Source organism: Peromyscus leucopus, chromosome 2 (genome assembly GCF_004664715.2).
Source record: "Peromyscus leucopus breed LL Stock chromosome 2, UCI_PerLeu_2.1, whole genome shotgun sequence".
Lineage (NCBI taxonomy): Eukaryota > Metazoa > Chordata > Mammalia > Rodentia > Cricetidae > Peromyscus > Peromyscus leucopus.
The window spans coordinates 101,556,387-101,577,776 of NC_051064.1; the positions used below are offsets into that span (position 1 = coordinate 101,556,387).

General features: G+C 43.4%; 1 protein-coding gene across 1 annotated transcript in view; it reads left to right on the forward strand.

The window, feature by feature from the left end:
• The window catches only part of Patj (PATJ crumbs cell polarity complex component), a 332,069-nt gene that overhangs the window by 202,108 nt on the left and 108,571 nt on the right, over positions 1 to 21,390 (forward strand).

Here is a 21,390-nt window from a genome sequence, read left to right on the forward strand (position 1 = left end):
TTTCACAGGACCATTCGTGAACATGAATCACATGAACTCACCAAACTAAGCCCATCTTTTTCTTTTCTTTTTCTTCCCTTTAATATGGTACTGGAGATTGAACACAGAGCCTCACACACACCAAGAGAGCTCTGTGTGGCTAAGCTACACCCCAACCTCCATCTTTCTTGAATAATTTTTAGTGTCTTTGAAAATCAGGGATTTGTTTGTAAGTTTGTTTTTGTTCCCCCGCCCACATTGGAGAGAGTGGTAATTTTTTCTTTGCTACTCCTGCTCCTTGACAGTATAGGCAGATGTCAGCTTGCAGGAATTATGACTGTATTGTTCAAGCCCTACCCACTGGTGTTCAAAACACTCGTTTATGAAGTCACTGGGGATCAGCTTTCCTTTCAGTTGACATTTAGACTCTGGGGCCGTGGGTGTAGCTGAGTTCTGGAAGCACAGTTGCCTGGCACGTGGAAGGGGCTGGGCTTGCTCTCCAGTACTGTAAGTAGTAAATATATAAATAATAGCTATCAAACAGAGTTAGATACAGAGTAAGAAACCATGTCCTGTTTGCTTCCTGTGGTGGTCATCCACACACACTTGGGGACAAAAACCCAAACAAACAAAACGTTAAGTCCAGCTGCCTGTTCCCACATAAAAGCTGGAGGAGCATGACCTTTCTCTTGGAGCTGAGGTGTGGACAGTGGGTGGTCATGTGACCTACAGTTGTGCAATGTGCTGCCTTAGGCTTAGAGTGGAAGCAGGCAATGGGACGCCTCTTAGATGGGTGGCTTTCGTTCAAGAGAGCATGCTCCTGTTATCACATCCCCCTACCTACTGCTCTTTTCCTCAGAGGTCCCTTGTTTCCTGACTGTTACACATCTGGTCCTATGACCTTTCTGAGATCTTTGTGAGATCTCAGTGTCCCTCCAATAAAGTCTGCTTTGCTTAAATTGCTCCAAGTTCATTTCATCACTTATGCCAAAGAATTCCAATGACCGGGAGGTGGTGAAGGGAGCAGGCTGAGCAGACTGAACTACCACAGCCATTTCTTCCTTGCTGTCCTTGTCGCAGGTAGGCTTTAGCCTGGACTTCTGGGTTAGTTAACCTGCATGTATCTTCAGCAGAGCCTGAGACCTCTGCACAAGGCCCCACTGAAGACTCCTTCCACTTCCAGCCTGTCACTGGCTTTGAATTGAGGTAGCATTGATTCTCAGGCAAGATTTGTCAGTGGCAGTTCCCTGATGGGGAGGGTCATCTCCCATCGCTTGGCCTGTGGTAAGGGCTGGATATTTCAACATGTGGGTTTTCCCAGCCTGGATTCAGAGGGGAGAGAATAAGGCTATGTGCTGTGCTGCCTTCCAGAGAGAATCCTTGCGGTAAACTGTTGAGGCTAAGTCACTCACCACATCCTAAAGCTTCCCACTTCAGCTGTCTTCCCTGCTAGTGTGGACTTTCAAGTATTCCTTGAGCCTCCTTTTCCTGTGGACTCTGTAACGCTGTTGAGAACTCGCTGGGGACACCTTTGTGAACCAGGGGTCAGGATGCTAGGTGACTCCCTGCAACCCTCAGTGGGCTTGGAACTTTCAGCTTGGTATCCTAAGCTCTCGTGGTGGTTTCTTTTCCCAGTTGGTCTTCTGGAATATTTTCAGAAAGGAATTTTGTTCTCGCAGAGATATAATAACTTGCTTTGTTTTACATGTTACTTCTGTGTCATTGACATGGAGTTTTCCTGGCTGAATGTTAATTTAAATGTCAAGTTCCAGTTAGTGCAGCAAGTGTGAAGTTTATTATTTTTTAAAAAGTACAGTTTTCAAAGAGTAACATTCAGCCCTCATTAGACATGTTCTGTTCTCCTTGATTCAATATGCTTGAGATATATGTACACCTGAATGGTGTGCTGGGCGCCAACTGGATTGTAATTTTGTTAGATGAACTTGCAAATAAATTTACACGAACCTGCTGTGCAATTCAGGCACATGACTGCTGCTCTTGGTACAATGTTACTTTGCTGGCAGCTTGTAGCGTTCAAGCCTATAGATGTGGCGAATTATTTCACAGAGGTGGCCACAGAGCAGTCATGACAGCAATAGTGATTTCCAGTGATATTCTAAATAGATCAAATATTATCACTTATCACATTTGCACTTTTTTCTTGTTAATGCTTTTAAGCTATGGTCACATACATATAACATTGAACTGGTGGTCTTAACCATCAGTTCACTGACATTAAATACATTCATATTGCTGAACAACCATCATCATCCATCTCCAGAACTGAAATGCTATGTTGTAGTTACTCTTCTGTAGGTGGAGTTTTCTCTCTAGACTGCCAATCAGTTCTGTCCCACCAGCTAAACAACATGCAGACTTAGTATTAATTATAAATGCTCAGCTGAGACCTTAGGCTTGTCTCCTGCCAGCTCTTACAACTTATATTAACCCATTTCTATTCATCTATGTGCTGCCCTGAGGCTCATTTACTTCATCTATGAACTTCCCATGTTGCTTCTTCCATGTCTAGCTCACAACTCCTCAGACTCCGCCCTTCTTCTACCCAGCATTCTCTCTGCTCCAAAAATCTGCCTAGCAATTGACCAATCAGCTTTTTATTAACAATGAGAGCAACACATTTTCAATGTACAGAAAGATTATTCCACAGCATTTTCCCCTTTTCATCTAAATATAAAAAGGAAGGTTTTTACCTTTAACATAGTAAAATTATATACAATAAAAATGGTTATCAAGTAAAAATTACAGTTACCATATTCAGTCCATTTGTATTTGGCAAATTTAGAGAAAATATTATATTTATCTTACCTTTGTGAGTCTAAGGTTTTATACCTAATTTGCTTTTTATCATGACTAAGGAAAACTTGAAGTCTAATTATCTAGTCTTTAACTCCATCAAAGACTCCAAAAGTGTGTAATATTAACTAATTACAAGGACATTTGGCTGCTTGGACAGTCACCCAAAGTTCTTTTGTAATGTTAGGGCATCCAGCTTTGGCCTACAGGCCTAGTATATCTGACAGACATTTTTGAAAAGCACAGAATGTCCCACCTTGTCTTGGCAGAGTTGGTCCGTCAATTTCTTTTGAGGCAAGAGCAGTTGTTTTGTTTTGTTGTTGTTGTTGTTGTTGTTGTTGTTTTTCCCAAATGGCCAGCTTTTGCCATAAAGAAAGCAAACACCATACAGAGATTCTTTGATGCCCATCATCTTCTTTTGAAGTAAAGTGATGCTGTCAGGAGCAGACGTGTCTCACTGTTATGAAAAGCCTTAGGCTATTAAACATATTAAATGCCATATTCTGTAGGTCTTTGAAGTGTTTGAAGACCATCTATCAATCTAAATATATCTGTGTATGACCTTGAAAACATGCCAAACATGACTTTCAATTTGACTATTATAGATAATTATTAATCTGTATTTCTTAATTCTACTAAATAGTTATAATAGTAACTTTCAAGGACTAGAAATGTACATTACATTGTTAAATGAGCTGCATAGGTATATTAGACAAGAGTAGAAATGCATGTACAGTATGTTCTAACAAAAATAACCTTAATTTGTATCACTCTCCTAGTTGCTGTTACAAAATACCTGACAAAGGCAACTTCAGGAAGAAAGGATGTGTGTTATTTGTGGGTGCAGTCCATCATGGCAGGGAAGGCAGGGCCCTGGGAGCTGGGGCAGCTGGTCACTCTGCACCCACAGTCAGGAAGCAGACACTGATGGGCGCCCATCGCAGTTCCCTTTGCCGTTTCTGTTTAATGTGGGACCGAGATTCATAGCAGCTCTTCTCTTGCAGTTCCTCCTCCCTGAAAGCGCTCTCACAGACACACCTAGAGGTGTGGTTTCCTGGTCATTCTACCTCCAGTCAAGTTGACAATGACTGTGAACCAGCACACTCTGTGTCTGCTCTTCTCTCCCCTAGACTTTGACAGCAGGAATTTGCCATTTAGCCATTCAGTGTCCACCGTTGTAAGACTCCCCTCTGCTTCTCTCCTAAAGGACAGTCTCAGCTCCTGTGTTTAGGTCTTTGATCCATTTTGAGTTAATTTTGACATCAGATAGAAAGAAGGATCCCGTGTCGTTCTGTGCATGTCATTGTCTGGATTCTCCAGCACAGTTGAAGAGATCATCATTTTCCATATTGAGTCCCTTTGCTGCCCCTGAGAGTCTTTCAGTCACATACAAAAAAGGGTTTATTTCTGGGCTCTTCATCCTATTCTGATGGTTTTTCTTTGTGGTAAGTTTTGATATATGGAAAACCTTCAATGCTGTTCTTTATCAAGATTGTTTTCGCAACTTAGAAGTAAACTCAAATTTTTTCTATAAATTAAAGCAGAAAGCATGCTTTTACATTTTTTGCCTTTTCTATAGCGTCTATTATTATTATTATTAAGAAATTTCTATTCACTTTACATACCAACCACACATCCCCCCTCTTCCCTCTTCTCACCCCCCAGTCTTCCCCCAACCCCCCCATCCCCACATTTCCCAAGTCAAGGTCTGCCATAGGGAGTCAGCAGAGCCTGCCACACTCAGCTGAGGCAGATCCAAGTCCCTTCCTCCTGCACCAAGGCTGTGCAAGGTGTCACACCCTAGGCACTGGTCTCTAAAAAGCCCGCCCATGTACCAGGGACAGATCCCAATCCCCCTGCCTGCCCCCCCCCAAAACAGTTCAAACTAAACAACCTACATGATTTTATTTTTAAAAGAAATGAACATTTTCTAGTTCCATCCATTTGCCTGCAACTTTCATAATGTCATTGTTTTTTACAGCTGAGTAATACTCTATTGTATGTATTTTTTCATTTGTTTTCAGTTTTTTCAAGACAAGGTTTCTCTGTGTAGTTTTGGTGCCTGTCCTGGATCTCGTTCTGTAGACCAGGCTGGCTTCGAGCTCACAGAGATCTGCCTGGCTCTGCCTCCCGAGTGCTAGGATTAAAGGCGTGCACCATGGCCACCCGGCCCATTGTGTATATGTACCACATTTTCTTAATCTATTCTTATGTTGAGGAGCATGTAGGTTGTTTCCAGGTTCTGGCTATTACGAGTAATGCTACTATGAACATAGCTGAGCAAGTGCTCTTGTGGTATGATTGAACATCCATTGGGTATATACCCAAGAGTGGTATCATTGGGTCTTGAGGTAGATCAATCCCAATTATCTGAGAAGTCACCATATTGATTTCCAAAGTGGCTATACAAGTTTGCACTCCCACCAACAGTGGAGGAGTGTTCTCCTTGTTCCACATCCTCTCCAACATAAGCTGTCATCAGTGTTTTTGATCTTAGCCATTCTGACAGGTGTAAGGTGGTATCTCAGAGTCATTTTTATTTGCATTTCCCTGATGACTAAGGATGTTGAACAATTCCTTAAATGTCTTTTGGCCATTTGAGATTTTTCTGTTGAGAATTCTCTGTTTAGATCTGTAGCCCATTTTTAATTGGATTGTTTGGTATATTGATGTCTAGTTTCTTGGGTTCTTTGTATATTTTGGAGATCAGCCTTCTGTCAGATGTGGGGTTCTACAGAGACAACTGAGTCAAGCTCATAGGAACTCACGAACTTTAGACCAACAGCTATGGAACCTGCATCGGACCGGACTAGACCCTCTGAATACGGGAGACAGTTGTGTAGCTGGGTCTGTTTGAGGGGCCCCTAGTAGTGTGACCAAGATCTATCCCTGGTGTATGAGCTGGCTTTCTGGATCCTATTACCTATGGTTGGACACCTTGCCCACCGTTGAGGCAGGGGGTAGGGGCTGGGTCCTGCCTCAGCTGTATGTACCAGGCTTTGCAGTCCTTTCATGGGAGAACTTACCCATTTGGAAGAAGGGATGAGGGGTGGGTTGGGGGCCGGGGTTAGGCTGCAGTGGAGGGGGCTGGAGGAGGGATGAGAGGGGGAATCTGGGGTTGGTATGTAAAATGAATTTTAAAAATTTTTAAGGAAAAAAAAGAAATGAACATATACTTTAGAAATATCTCAGATTGACCAATGAGAACTGATAGCATTTTACAAACACATCCACCCTACCCCATAAAATGTCTTTTTTTACTTTTCATCATCGACCAGAAATTATTGTGATGGGCTCACTAGGCTTCCTAAAAATATAAATACCAACTGTGTACATCTTTTGTAAAGCCACACAGTTAAAAATTAAGACATGTGAATAGGTGCCTGTATAGGTAGCAGAACAGCACAAATGACAGCAAGTCTTTGATTTATTCTGGTGTCACTGAAAGGGAGTGGTTTGGATTAATTCCAGTACAGGTCAAGGAAACCAGTAGGGACTGTCTTGTCATAGTCCAGGCCACTGATACAAGTGGATTAAGTAGGTTCATGGGATGAGAAGAAAGAAGAGCAAAGCCTTTAGAATGAAACTATTAAGCTTGGTGCCTGGGTAACAGCTGAAATGTTAATGCTAATAAGGACCTATGGCCTGGAAGTCCAAGTGTCTGAGACTCAACATGACAAAATCTTGTGCTTATGTTCCAGAGAAAACACCACCATCCAGTTGTAATTAGCCAGATTTTTATTTAAGCTGCAGCTGTTCTCAGTTCCCTGGTTGGATTTTGGTCTGAGGCCCAGCTAAAAGGGGAGAGTCACTTTTAAAGGCAAAGGCCACACTTTGCTGTGGTGGAAGTGCACTCTCATGGGTGTGAGGGAACATCTTAGGTCCTTGCATTCCCAGGATTCCTGGTGTTGTCTTAACAGCCTCAGGTTGCTCACAGGGCTGGCTTCAGACCTAAGATGAGTCCGGAGCTGCTCTCCTCCTTACTGGTTATGGCTCCTGTGAATCAAATCATGGATTCACATTTATGTTTATATATAGTTAATATTGTAACTGTGTTGACTCTCCTTTTTATCTATTTAAATACACAGTTTATGACACAAGGGCCTATGGCAACATCCTGAAAACAACAGGAGAGGACTTTAGTTGACAAATGCGTTTGGGGAAGGACGTAGACCTAGACCAAAGGACTTCTCCCACAGGATTCAATTTCTGGATGATCCGCAAACAGTTTTCATAACCTTTAGGTCAGGGACACATGCTATAGGGATTTGTGGCTGGTCCAAGTGACCAGAGACCAGATTTCCCAAGATAGTTTAGATGGCATGACTGTAATTTAGTAGCCCACGACCTTCCCCACTGGTTCTAGGAGAATGAGTCAATGTGGGGGATTTAGTTTTAGGGCCTCTGGTGTCTCTAGTGTTGTGGGGTTTTTTGTTTTTGATTGGCTGGGGGAATACGAGGAGGAAGACGTTGACAACAACAAGTAAGCATCAGGGTGCAGAAGCAGTGAAACAGAAATAATAAACCTGCTTCACCCAGGTCAGATTCTGTAACCATTAAGTCAGCCCTTCAGTCAGATCACAGCACCCATCTTGAGAAACCCTTTCTACAAGGTTTGTAACCCTCTGTTTTTTTTTTTTTTTTTTTTTTTTTTTTAATTGATTACTTGGGAATCTCACATCATGCACCTCCTAGTCCTCCCATGTCCACCTCCCCTCCCCCACGACCTCCCTCCTCACCCCTCCCCCAAAAGGTTCATTTCGTATTGTCCATAGGTTCACTGAAGCATGGTCAAATTCCTAGTAGTCAGCCCCCTTAGGAAGGGTGTGTCTTTCTCCACCTGCATCGGCACCAGAAGCCATCAGCGGAGGAGAGTCGTACTGTGGCCTGAGCCAGCTCTCCCGCCCCCAAGCCACCACCTGTGTCACTGGCACAGTGTCGTGGGCCAGCAAGGGGCAGGGCCAGTTCTCCTTCTGCACAGGGACATTAGCGTGGGTTCAGGAAGCGGCTCTGACCTCAGGCATGTGCATGAGCTTTGGTGGTAACACAGGCCGTGGACATCAACACAGCCTTTGGCTGTATCAGGACTACTGGCTCACTCATGGCCCTCAGTGGCTGCATGGGCCCCAAGCCTCAACGTGGCCTCAGTGGTCACACATGTCGCTCACATCATCTTAAGGCAGCAAAGCCTGAGGACATCACCAGGGCATCAGACAGCAGCTTAAACTGCATTCATCCACATGGATCTCAGGTCTCATCATGGCCCGGGGCAGCAGCATGGACCACCAACACTAACATGGCCTCTGGTGGCATCACCGGCCATGGTGGTCCTTCAAGGAGGTCCAATCCAGAAAGTGAACCTTTCCTCATCTCGGGCCTCCATTGTTGCCAGTGTGATACACTCAATAAAAAACACTGATCCATGCCAGCGGAGTATGCACAGAGGGGGGGCGGGAGGGGGACTCCCACCCCAGACAGCCATGTAGTGGTAGCCACGTGCAAGGATAGATAAAAAAAAAAAAAAAACATACAAGAAGCTGCAGTCTATGCATTCTGCTATGAGCTCCAGGCTGTTGTACACCATCCTGCCAACCCCCCGAGCAATGACACTATGTGGGTCTCCCTCCCTCTCACCTGTCACCACCATCAAGTCTCCAGTGCTGCCTCTCTCTATAGTGCACATACGCTACCACTGGCCACAAGGCCAGGTGACACATCAACCCTCTGATTTTTAACAGGTTATTTGTAATAATGAAGGAGCATGGAGCCAGCATGGGCCCTGGTATGCCAATAGGCACCACAGGTATTTGTCCCTTCTGCCAGAGAGAAGGGAATTGACTCCATCTGGTAGAAAAGAACTAGTTTCCTTTGGACCTAACGTTCCTGCCTTTTATTGAGGATCAGGGTGACATACTCTCTTCTGTAATTGCTTCTCAATGAAATTAGGTAGTCGTCAGGGCCCAAGAAAGCTGGAATGCCAGGAGGCAGCAGGGGACATCTGGTTCATTGCCCAGGTTCTGCTGGACCATATTGGTGAAATTATTAAGGCCACTCCACGTAGTTAAAAGGAGATTTATTTAATGGTGTAACTTACAAATGAAGGAATAGGTAGGTTGAGGGTTCTGGGAAAGATGCAGCAGTAGTCTGGCGATGTTCTCTGGAGAACTCTCCTCCGTCCACGTCCACCTCTAGCGACCGGGCTTCCAGCAGCAAGAGAGCATGGCACGTCAGATCTTGGGTCTTTAGGCCCTCCCTTGGCCCCGCCTTGTGGGCGTGATAGTTACCAAAACCTCAGTGGGGGTTGGAACTTCCAGACCAAAGCTGGAATGGCTACCCACTACAGGACCATCTGGGGCTAGTAAAGTGCAGGATACTTTGGAGTGATCTGGAATGCTGGTCCAAGGCATTAGGAAATTCCATCAGAAGTATTTGATTTACATCAGCATTCAGCAAGTCTAGGGCTCACTAGTTCCAAAGGATCACCGAGGCTGGCGTGTTTGGAGCAGTTTGTAGTCTTCAGTTGACTGGAAATCTGCTAGGACAGATATAGAGTAGGAACAGATAAAGTTATGGCACCTAGGGGAAAACCTTTATCTTGGGTATACACTTGAAACTGTGGTCCTGGCAGTTGGGGCAGTGGAAGGAGTCCCAAGACTAGGGGGAAGAGAGAGCCCACCCTCATGAATAGGCAGTCCGTGGGAAAGCTTAGGCTGATGACTGACGTGACAAGAGTATGTACCTGGGATCCATTTAACCTGTGACAGGTGGATCCAAGTCACAAGTCCCTGAAGCCTGCATGAGTTTTTTTAAGTTTACAAAGAAAGATAAAAGTTTTAGATATATCAGCATTACCACTGTTATAGTCTGCACTGAAATCCTCATTGTAGGAAAGACAGTTAACAAGTCTGTAAACAGCTGGAGCAGATGGTGCCTTTGAACCAGAGCAAAAGCTTAGGGACTCAACATATGATTCAGGGTTAAAAACATGAACACTCTCTCCTCTGTCCGGGGGGACTGGGTGTAGATTGGATGGATGGATGGATGGATGGATGGATGGATGGATGGATGGATGGATAGATGAGATAGATAGATAGATAGATAGATAGATAGATAGATAGATAGATAGATAGATAGACAGACAGATAGATAGACAGACAGACAGACAGGGTATAGATTGGATGGGTGGATGGATGGATGGATGGATGGGTGGATAAATGGATGGATGGATGGATGGATGGATGGATGGATGGATGGATGGATGGATAGATAGATAGATAGATAGATAGATAGATAGATAGATAGATAGATAGATAGAAAGAAAGGAAGGAAGGAAGGAAGGAAGGAAAGAGGGAAGAAAGGAAGGAAGGACAGAAATGTTTTTAGCACAGTGAGAAACACTTTTAAGACTATATTTTGAAAACAACCAAAGGAAATTTAAATTTTGAGCTTGTGACTATGATAATAATAGTCAGTGGTTTACCAGGGCTAGATTAATAGCTTATCAGAACTTCATTGATTAATGTTAAAACTTTGAACTTAATATAATTATAGCATAGTGTGAGGGAAAGAAATCTGAAACATTTTCCATATAGCTTACATCATTTCCTCAGACCTTTATAGTTTGCATTTACATACCTTAAATTATTTCTTAGACTCTTACAACTTGCATAAACTTTGGTTTTTTTCTTCCTTTTCATTCCAGTTATTTGCCATGAGACACAGATGGTTGACTACTAGAGCAGTCATTGCAAAGAAAGTTCCCTTAAAAAATGGAATGCTAAAAAATACAATTTTAGTTAGTAACAGCAGCATGATAGCTTGAGTTTGTTTTTACATTGAAACCTGTTTTGGGAGTATATTTCTTTCAGTATGAAGCCTGTTAGCAAGGTAAACTGTGAGCTTGTCTTTCTCAGCAGACCTAGTAGCCCTAGAAAATGTAAGGCCCAATTTCTACAGGGGTGGGGGGGGGTTGGAGGGGGCGGAGAGGGGAGCTGGCTAAAATGGTTAAGCTCTAGTTAGCCATCAGCAGCATCAGAAATCTGAGAAGGATAAATGTGAGTATGAAGCATAATCCAGATGACCTTTGTATCAATTAAAATTATAGTGAGTTGCCCACCTGGACAATTGCCCTAAGTTCCACCATGTTATCTGGTGGTTTCTTTGGGGGCAGGGGTCAGGGAAGTGTCAGTCTTTGACTGCCATAGTGGGCAGCATCAACCTTAAGCTGCCAGGCCCAGAAGGTCTGGGTGACTTTCCTATGGATGAGAGACTGGCCTACCTTGGCAAGGCAAAGAGGGGCAGCTAATTCTCCTGTGCCCTGCTTGTCTACAGTTCTGGCAGGATCCTGGTGGCAGGTGAGGCATGGGGCATGTCCTTGCCAAATGGTTAGTGTTACTACAATCCAGGAGGACTTGTCTGTGTCCCTTCATCTTCTTTGGAAAGGGCCTTGGGGCTACTTCTAAGGGCTGGCATTTTTGTCTGTCATAGGAAGGGGTTTTTCATTTAAACATTTTAAACGCCATTTTCAGTAGATCTCTGAGTTTGAGGTCCATCATCTAGTCTATTAAGTATACCTAATTTTAAACAAACTTTACTTGTTTTTAGTTACTTGCTTCAGGCTTATCCTTGATAACTTATACAAAAGGTTAAATAAAGCTTGTCCCTATAAATAAAATGCACTTAGAGTGACTGCAAGCGTAGTTCTGAGCACATTAAAGAATCTGATCATTTACAAGGTGACTGACCGGTAACTTGCATGTCTTAGTTATCTTTAACAGTTTACAACAAGTTAGCAGCTTTTACAAAATTAGGATTTTATACTTTTATCCTCGTTAAGTTTTAGCCTTAAAATTTTGAATTGAAGATTTAATTAAAAATCCTTTAGCAGCAAAATAAAACTTAAAACCATAAATACCATCTACAGAATGACTTGGGAACCTTATCTTTCCGATCCTTTTATACTGTACCTTTATTGAATAGCATAGTTTCTTATGTGTTAGTTTATCCAAATAGCTAAAACTTCACAAAGTTAGCCAAGACACAAAGACTATCCATATATGTTCAAGTCAGTTTCTGCTAGCCTGAATAGACCTTAGGTATTTATAAACCTTATTTATCAAACATACATTGTTTTTTATCTAAAATTTTCTGGAATATTGGTGTTGAACACAGTTACCAAGGACATAAGTGATCAGACAGACATCTATCAACCTGAGTAGAACTTTATAACCTTTGAAATTTATTAACCTTGATTAAGCCTACCTTATTAAGCATACATCTTTTTTTTTATCTAAGATTTTTACTTTCAGGACAAAAATCATCATACAAAAGCCCATGCTAATCCAAAATATCCTGGGGACCTGCTGTTGCCTCCTTAGTTTAAAAAGGAGATACAATGATGAGAAGAGGCTCAGGAAGACTAAGAAGCTTTATGGGTGCTGCCTTACTTGGTTTACCTCAGTCCGGATGATGAAGTCACAGGGCATGCACTCTCTTTAACCTTAGTAAAGATGTCTGCCAGTCACAATGTCGCTTCTGAGGTCATCAGCCAAGATGCCTGCCTGCCCCATGGGGTGCTTCCATCCCGATGGAGTCTTACCAAGATGGCAGCAAGCCATACGGATGCTATTTACTTTCTCTTTTTTAAAAAACATCTATTTTTGAAACAAAATCAACAAAAGAGTTGATTCCAAATTACATACAAGCATGAATTAGCAAACTAAGATTACCTATGTATAGATCTTTACCAACCCTTTTGTTAGAAGTTGTTTTTTTAATGATTTTTTTTTCTGTGCACTGGTGTTTTGCCTGCATGTATGTCTATGTGAGGGTCTGAAATCCCCTGGAGCTGGAGCTCCAGATAGCTGTGAGCTGTCATGTGGGTGCTGGGAATTGAACCCAGGTCCTCTGGAAGAGCACACTGTGCTCCTGACCGCTGAGCCATCTCTCCAGCCCCTTGTTATAAGTTTTAAGCTAACTTTTTGTTACAGATCTTACAGATCTTTAACCATACCAAATAAACTTACAAATCTTGAGGTACAAAAAGTTTACACAACAGCCTTACAAATTTTGAAATTAAGTTTATACTTTAAAAGTTTTAGAGAGTTAATGAAACCAAGAAGAGGAGTACGAGATAAGCAGCAGTAACTCCTACTGGGAACAGCCTCCTTTTCAGCTGTTCAAAAGCATATTACATCTTCTCCTGGGCTGTTCTGTTCTGCTCTCCCTCTGCCTGTCTCAGAGTTGGATGACTGGCTGACTCAGAACAGAGATTTGGGGGTGGGAGGTGGACTTTTAAACAAGCATGTTTGGGTCAGGAAAGGGAGAGCCATAGTCCACTCCAAAGCCTGCCTTTTAATAAAGTAAAACAACATAAAACAATATTTTAATATTATCCATACCCCAAATACACCTGGATCCCTTCAAATCTGAATCTACTGACCAGAGGGAGGGACCAGAGCAAGAAGAGAATGAGAGAGGCTGGGGCCCTGGCCTCAAAGGATGTGAGGTTTTCTTCTTGGGAACTTGGCTTTTCCCCCTGAAGAGACTGGAGTTAGCCCCGAGACCGCTGTTCACTCGGTCTGTGACACCGTGATATATGCCCTGTGGTGTGTGTGCCCGCTGTTCACTCGGTCTGTGACACCGTGATAGGTCCTGTGGTGTGTGTGCCCGCTGTTCACTCGGTCTGGGACACCGTGATAGGTCCTGTGTCCCCGTGTGCAGCATTGCCTGGTTAGCCTCCTGCCGACTTCATCCCATGTGTGACAGTCCTCCACTGACACCGTCCCATTTGTCTCCTAGAGATAGTAGATTCGATGCAGGACTTGTTCTGTGCTTGCATGGGCCATCAGCTTTGCAAGACCTCCTGACCCCAGCCTTCCCATCCCCTTTATGTTCTCATCTCCTGACCCCAGCCTTCCCATCCCCTTTATGTTCTCATCTCCTGACCCCAGCCTTCCCATCCCCTTTATGTCTCATCTCCTGACCCCAGCCTTCCCATCCTCTTTATATCTCATCTCCTGACCCCAGCCTTCCCATCCCCTTTATGTCTCATCTCCTGACCCCAGCCCTCCCATCCCCTTTATGTCTCATCTCCTGACCCCAGCCTTCCCATCCCCTTTATGTTCTCATCTCCTGACCCTTCCACTTAGGACCCTGCCGCTGAAGACTGACCTGCTGGTCCAGGCCAGCGGTAGTTATCCAAATTTGTTTCTGTAACTACTGAGTAATATTCCATTCTGTGAATGTACAAAAGTTTGTTGATCCATTTTCCTATATGTAAGCATTTCTAATTTTTAAGTATTAAGAATAAGGTATAAGCATGATCTTCTAAATTATTATTCTACAAAATGATATACAGCATGTTTGTCGCAGGATGGAATCAGCTATGCTTCTGTAACAAATAGTAGCCTAAAGTAACCCCAAAAAAAGAAAAGAAAAGGTGCTTGTCACACAGGTCTGATGACCTGAGTTCAATCTCCAGAACTCACATGAAGGCAGAATATAGAACCAACTCCTTGGCTGTCCTCTAACCTCCCATGTGCACATATATACACACATGCTAGAAATATTAATAAATAAAATAATTGTTATCGTATTTCATGTGTGTGGGTATTTTGACTGCATGTATGTCTGTGTACCGTGTGCATGCCTAGTGCCTGCAGAAGCCAGAAGAGCATTTCAGTTACAAGCAGTTGTAAGCCTCCAGGTGGGTTCTGAGAATCCCACTTGGGTCCTATGGAAAAGCAGTGTTCTTAACTGCTGAGCCATCTCTCCATCCCTTTAATATCTATCTATCTATCTGTCTATCTATCTATCTATCTATCTGTCTGTCTGTCTGTCTGTCTGTCTAGTCAGTCAGTCAGTTAGTTAGTTTGGTTTGTTTTTCAAGACAGGGTTTCTCTGTATAATAGTCCTGGCTATCCTAAAACTTGCTTTGTAGACCAAGCTGCCCTAAAACTCACAGAGATCTGCCTGCTTCTGCTTCCCAAGTGCTGGGATTAAAGGCATGTGCCACCACTTTAATAATTTTTAATGCCAAAGATTTATTTGTTTTTCATGTTATATCCCCATCAAAATTCAGCAAAAATTCAGGCCTCTCCAATTCACCCTGATCACCCTGTGCAATGTCAGTGAACAGACATCCCATGTCAGCTTGTCTTTCCATGATCATCAAAGTAGAAAAAGAACAGTTAGTTAATTACTGACCTGGCCTGCCAAGAGAAGAGGAGTGCACGCCCGAGGAACTTAGGAGCAGCCTTGTAACTGTGATCAGGTAACTGAGGGAATTATGCTCTGCTGTGTTGTTTACTGCTTGCCCTGCCACATGCTATTTAAAATAGTAACATTTTAAGCATGTGTTAGCCATGATATCCACATAAAGGGTGGACAATGTAAATATGATGATCAGGGAGACTGCAGCTGGTAGAGTGAACAAGCTTGGAACAGTGTGTTCCCTTAGGAAGTTTAGGAAATGGACTTAAGAGAAAACTGTGGCCCTGTAGAAATTTCCCCAGGGTAGGTCTGGTTAACTTGAGCCTCTGAGAGAAGAGGACAGCTGTGGCTCTGGGGCAGGTGAGGACACTTAGTGCAATGGTTATGAGAGGAAGTTCTGAAACCAGACCATGGTTTTTGAATCAGCCCTCTTGTGATTAGTAACCTTGGCGGATTGCTTCACCAGCACGTAAGATAAAGAGAAGATGAAGAAAATTCTAGCTACCACATAGAGACCTTCTGGTTTAAAGGGTATACAGTAAGCACTCAAATGCTATTTCTACTGACCATGGATTCCAAGTTGGTGACAAATGCCTGTTATTCCAACACCCAGGAGGCCGAGGCAGAAAACTTTATAGTTCAAGGCCAGCCTGGCCACATAGTGAGCTCTGAGCCCTCATAAGCTATGTAGTGAAACCTTGACTTTAAGATAGCTAGATAGGGGGCTGGAGAGATGGCTCAGAGGTTAAGAGCACTGACTGCCCCTTCAGAGGTCCTGAGTTCAATTCCCAGCAACTACATGGTGGCTCACAACCATCTGTAATGAGATCTGGTGCCCTCTTCTGGCCTGCAGGCATACATGCAGGCAAAACACTGTATACATAATAAATAAATAAATCTTTAAAAAAGATAGATAGATAGATAGATAAAGTATCACAGTTTTCTCTTTTTGTATCATATATTTTGCATCTCTCCAAATTCAGTGGCTCACAGCAACCCCACCTGTTGGCTGATGGTTCTGAGATCTGGACAGGAGGTAGGTTTTTTACTCAGGGTCTCACAACATAGAATCAGGGGTTAGTGAGTCTTGAGTGTGTGGGCTGTGGGGACGATTCTCTTGTGAACTCCCTCTTATTAAAACTGTTTCCTTGCTGGCTCAGGTTGGGGTGTGCCCAATCCCTCCTCCTCTTCAGGCAGCCCCCTCAACCCCGAGATCAAGGTGTTCCAGGAGGAATTTCCTTCAGCTTAGAATTCACGTTAACAGTCTGATTTAGGGGCCAGGACACTGCATTTCTGAGACAGGACGTTTCTCTAATGGCTTCTCATAATTAGTTCAGGAACTGTCAGGTAATCTCCCTTCTCCTGAAGTCAGCTGTGCCACTTAACATAAGCTGCCGGTGTCAGTAAATTCACAGACCCACCTTCACCGCTGTGTGGACAAGGGAAGGAACCTCAGAGCCTTCTGAGCACTCTGCCTAATCCAGACTGCATGGTTTTGATGCCAGTGCATTTCTGTGGGTGTGATGTGGGTGTGGTGCATGTATTTGCTTGTGTGCTGCTCTGGCCTCTGCATTTAAACACACAGGGACACATACATGCACCACATATACATCGCCTCACAGCTCCCCACTGCCCAACACAGAATAATATCCGCTACCCTGTTGCCTTAAGACAGGGTTTTCAATGAACTGGAAGCTTGCTATTTGAACTAGGCTGGCGGCTGTAAGCTCTTAGAACTCTCCACTCCTCAACGTTAGGGTTGCAGGCATGCGCAGCCACACCCAACTTTTTGTGTGGGTGCTGGGGATTTGAACTCAGATCATTATACTTGTAGATCAAGCAAGTACTTCTATCCCCTGAGCTGGGGAGCTCCCCAGCCCCATAAGTGTATTTTTTAACAAAGAATTTAAATCAGGATCCAAATATATTTTGCTATAAATATATTCCAGAAATAAGAGAGTGAATTGGTAGTGTTCTTAATAGCCTATTGAGAAAAGCTAAACCGACAGCCCCAGGGCAGCGATTCTACAGTTGTAATTTTCTGTTTGTTTGCTGTAGTCCTCGCTAATTGCTGATATCATCAAGGCAGCAATCATGTTTTATTCATTTTTATATTCATATTGTAAACACGTGTCAAATATATGTACATATTCAAAATAAAATGAGCGATATCATTGAGCTTCAACTAATTAAACTGTAACCAGCTTAAATTAAAAGGAAGACAGGCCGGGGTGTAGCTCAGTTTGTAAAGTACTTGCCTAGCATGCATAAAGCCCTGGGTTCTATCCCAGTACTGGATAAACTAGTGGTCCTAGTGGAAGACTGTAACCCCTGCACTTGGAGGGTGGCATCAAGAGGGTCCGAAGTTCAGAGTCATTCTCAACTGGTGAGTTAGAGGCCAGCCTGGGATATGGGAGACACTGTTAGGAGAGTGCAGAGACATCTCACTGATTGTCAACAGGAATCCACTAAGACTTCTGAAGAGAAGGCATCGCTAGAGATGTCCACACAGGGTAGTTGCCAATCCCTGTAGTAGCTGGAGGATTGCTTTTGGTAGTGTCTTAATGACACACCACTGAGCTCTGTGTATCTGCTCTAAAATGTGAGTCTCTGGATTGGAGAATTTGGTTGCCCCGAAGGTAACTATGCTCCATACACTCATACTCATATTGAGGCAGGGTGTCTGTGTTATCTAGTGTGGATGTAATATACCATCCAGGTGTTGCCAATGAGCTGGACATACGCCACAGAATTTCCTTCATGTGGGGAAGTGCTGAGTACTGGCTGGCTACAAGCAGCCTGTTGTCATTGACTCATGGAAGCAGGTTAGAAAGCACAGGACTTAGCTTAATCACATAGAACCCATCCAGATATTCATATGTCCTAGTTACCTCTAACTATCAGCTTGACACAGAGTCATCTGAGATACTCATATGTTCTAGTTACCTCTAACTGTCAGCTTGACACAGAGTCATCTGAGAAGGGAATTTCAAATGAGGGATTTCCCAAGTCAGACTGGCCTGTGGGGCGTGTCTATAGGCGTGTCTTAGTTGTTAATTGACATAGGAAGGCCTAGCCCCCTGTGGGCAGCACCATCCCTAAGTAAGTGGCCCTGCGTTTTGTAAGGAAGCTAGCTAAGCATGAGCCAGCAAAGAGCATTTCTCCATGGTTTCTGCTTCAAACTCCTGCTCGGTTCCTGCCCTGACTTCCTCAGTGTGTCCTGGAAGTGTAAAACAAATAAATCCCTTCCTCCCCTAAATTTCTTTTGGTCAGTGTTTTTATCACAGCAACAGGCAGGAAACTAGAAACACCATGTATGAAAACTGAGTATAAGGTGGGTCCGTTACTTTGGTCTTAGGCATCCAATAGGTATCTTCAGACATAGCCCCCAGGGATTGGGGTTACTGCGGTATCCACAGGGAAATGTACCCTGAAGTTCTCACTGTTCTCTGTGGTGGAGCTTCATTTTCTCTCTCTCTCTCTCTCTCTCTCTCTCTCTCTCTCTCTCTCTCTCTCTCTGTTTAAGATAATTATAAAAACACAAACAATTGCCGCTCCAGGTGGTATCTCATATGGGTGCCTAAGAACCTTCCACTGTTGTTTAAAAGCTTGATTATAAAGCAGACAGATTTGACTCCTTACGAGATCTTAGACTGTTGAAGGCCGGAAGTCTCTGCAGGAGTCCCTGGCCCACTGCTCGTCTGCGGTGTCAATGACATCACCTGGCCCACTGCTGGTCTGTGGTGTCAGTCCTTTTCTGGTTTCCTTCTCCTGTGTCTTTACTCTTAGAAACCACTACGATGCCACTCTCCACAGCTGGATGTGGCTTTGTGAACAGTCACTATTAACTGAATTTATAAAAGACTATGAACTGTAACTTATTCTGCCCATTAAGAGTAACTGTAGGTTTTCTATGATGTGAGATTTAAAGAAAGACTAGTGGACTTTAAATGGCATTGAGATCATACTAATTTGTGGAAAATCATTAAATTTTAAAGAGATAGCTTACCTGATTTAAGCTGTCCTGAGACAATTAATCATGACCTCGAAATATATGGGCAGCCATGTTTTCAAAGCTCATAGCCTTTAGGAGAGAAAGAAAAGGCCATCTAGCTAACTACTTCCCAGTGTGCCCTGCCCTGTAAGCTCCACATCTGGAGCAGCTATGTCCCAGTGGCTTTTTGCTCAAAGCTTCATTGAGGTGTGCTGTGTTATTCCATAGGAAAAATTACTTGCTCCATGTTACCTGATTGCTTTTTCTGTGTGTGAGCAGCTACTGAAGAATGGATTGGAGTCCTGTGATTGTAGTCTTCTGATACTGTGTATTCAAGGCATCAGTAATGCTGTCAGGAAAAATAAATTCTTCATGTTCTATAGCACATGTTTCTAGATGTTGATTTTTCTCACATTTGTTTTGATTTAGTTCAAGTACTGGACAATCCAAAACAGGGACAAAATGAGAAATGACACCTATACTTTTTAAAAATCTGTATACATATATTTATGTATACATATATTACACAGGTGTCTGTGCATGCAGTTGGAGGCAAGAGGTCAGTGTTGAGTGTTTCTTCTATTATTTTCCACTTTATTTCTTTGAGACAGAGTCTCTCATTGAACCTAGAACTTGCCAGTTCTTCTAGGCTGACTGCCCATGGAGCTCCAGGGATCACCTGTCTCCGCCTTCCCAGCAGATTACAGGCATGAACTTTTACTTGGATGCTGGGGATCTGAAGTCAGGTCCTGAGGCTTGTGTGGCAAGCGCTTTATCAACTTAGCCATCTTCCCAACCCCTTCATTTCCTTATACTCTGCCTCATTTCCCAAAGAATATTCACCAGCTTAGGATTCTGATAGTTCAGTCTGCTTCTATTAACAGTCTAGAAACAAGAACTTTTGACAAGTGATTTCCCCAAAGCCCTACAACTAGAGGTGGGTTCCTCCCACGAGTAACACAGTAGCTGCCTCCTCAATGTAATAAGGAGTTGTAGGATGATTTAAAGCTAGAATCGAAGTATAATAACATTAGGAAGGAAGGTCAAAAGTTCATGGTCATCTTCCTCTAGGTAGGAAGTTTGAGGACAGGCTGACTACATGAAACTGTTTCAAAACAGAAGAGGGTGATGACAAAAAGGAGAAGGCAAGGGTGGTGATTAATGTAGTCGGATTCATCTATTGAAACCGTAACAACTTTGCTGTGGGAAGAATGGACTTCAGTGAAAATGCTGAGAAACATAAGATGGGAAATCAAATAAAAAGCTCTCTTGGATCAGGGTGGGAAATGGTGGTGGCCAACACGTAGGGTAGGCTGGGAAGCAGTGAGAAGGTTTAAGATGTATTTTGAACACAGAGTCATAAGACTTGTTCCTGGATTGGAAATACCACTGAGAGATGAGGATTTTCTAGAAAGACCCTCCTTCTCACCTATGCTCATGCGAGTGACCCTAGCTAAATGCAGTTGGGCACACGGGTATGCATGAAGGTAGGAGAGGGGCTCACTGGGAAGAAGAAAGGTGCAGTGGTGAGGAAGGGATGAGAGAGTCATGGGGGTGCTTATGATCAAAGCACACTGGCAGATTAAATTTCCCAAGACTCTTAGTTCCCGGTTGACCAGGAGGGCAAGTCTTCATGAGCACTCAGGCGAGAATAAGCTACGGAGCAATCTGGAGACGGAGTTGAAGAGCGAGTTCTGTTTTCTCAAGATGCTTGTCAGACATGCCGTAGAGAACAGTAAAGGGGGGAAATGCAAATGCTGAGCTCAGGAGAAGACCAAGTTGGCTATGTCGATGTAGAAAAGGTAAATGTGGCCTTGTTAGAGGAGCCAGTCATCTTGGTGAGGTTATTGAATCGTACTGGAGAAGTATGAGGAGGTATTTATCCATTGACTGAAGGTAGGCCTTACAGGAACGTAGCATGACTATGACTAAGGTCCTAAGCAGGGATGGCATGGACCAAGGGTCTTGTTAACCAGCTGCCAAGTCAGGTAAATCACCTTCCTATGTGGAAAGACATGCGGGGTCTTATGTTTATTTATTTTGCCCTTTTTACTGCTAGGGTTGAAGTCAGGCCCTCATATATAGTCAGCAAATGTTCTAGCATTGAACTACATCACCAGCTTTCCTGTGTTAAGCAGAAAGCATCTGTGTGAGTTTTCATGCTTTTATTTGTGAAAGATAAGACTTCACATAAGTAAATCGTAGCTTAGTTACATTGGTCCTGCATGATGGGTGAAGAGTGCATGACAGTCATGATCTCCCACAAAGCACTGCCTACTGTCTGCTGGTAACACAGAAATGAGCCAGATCATCAGAACTGACATTTTAGCCATGGCTGTGCACCTGTCCCCCTGCTGATTACATGCCGGCTCCTCCCTGCTCTGCTCATT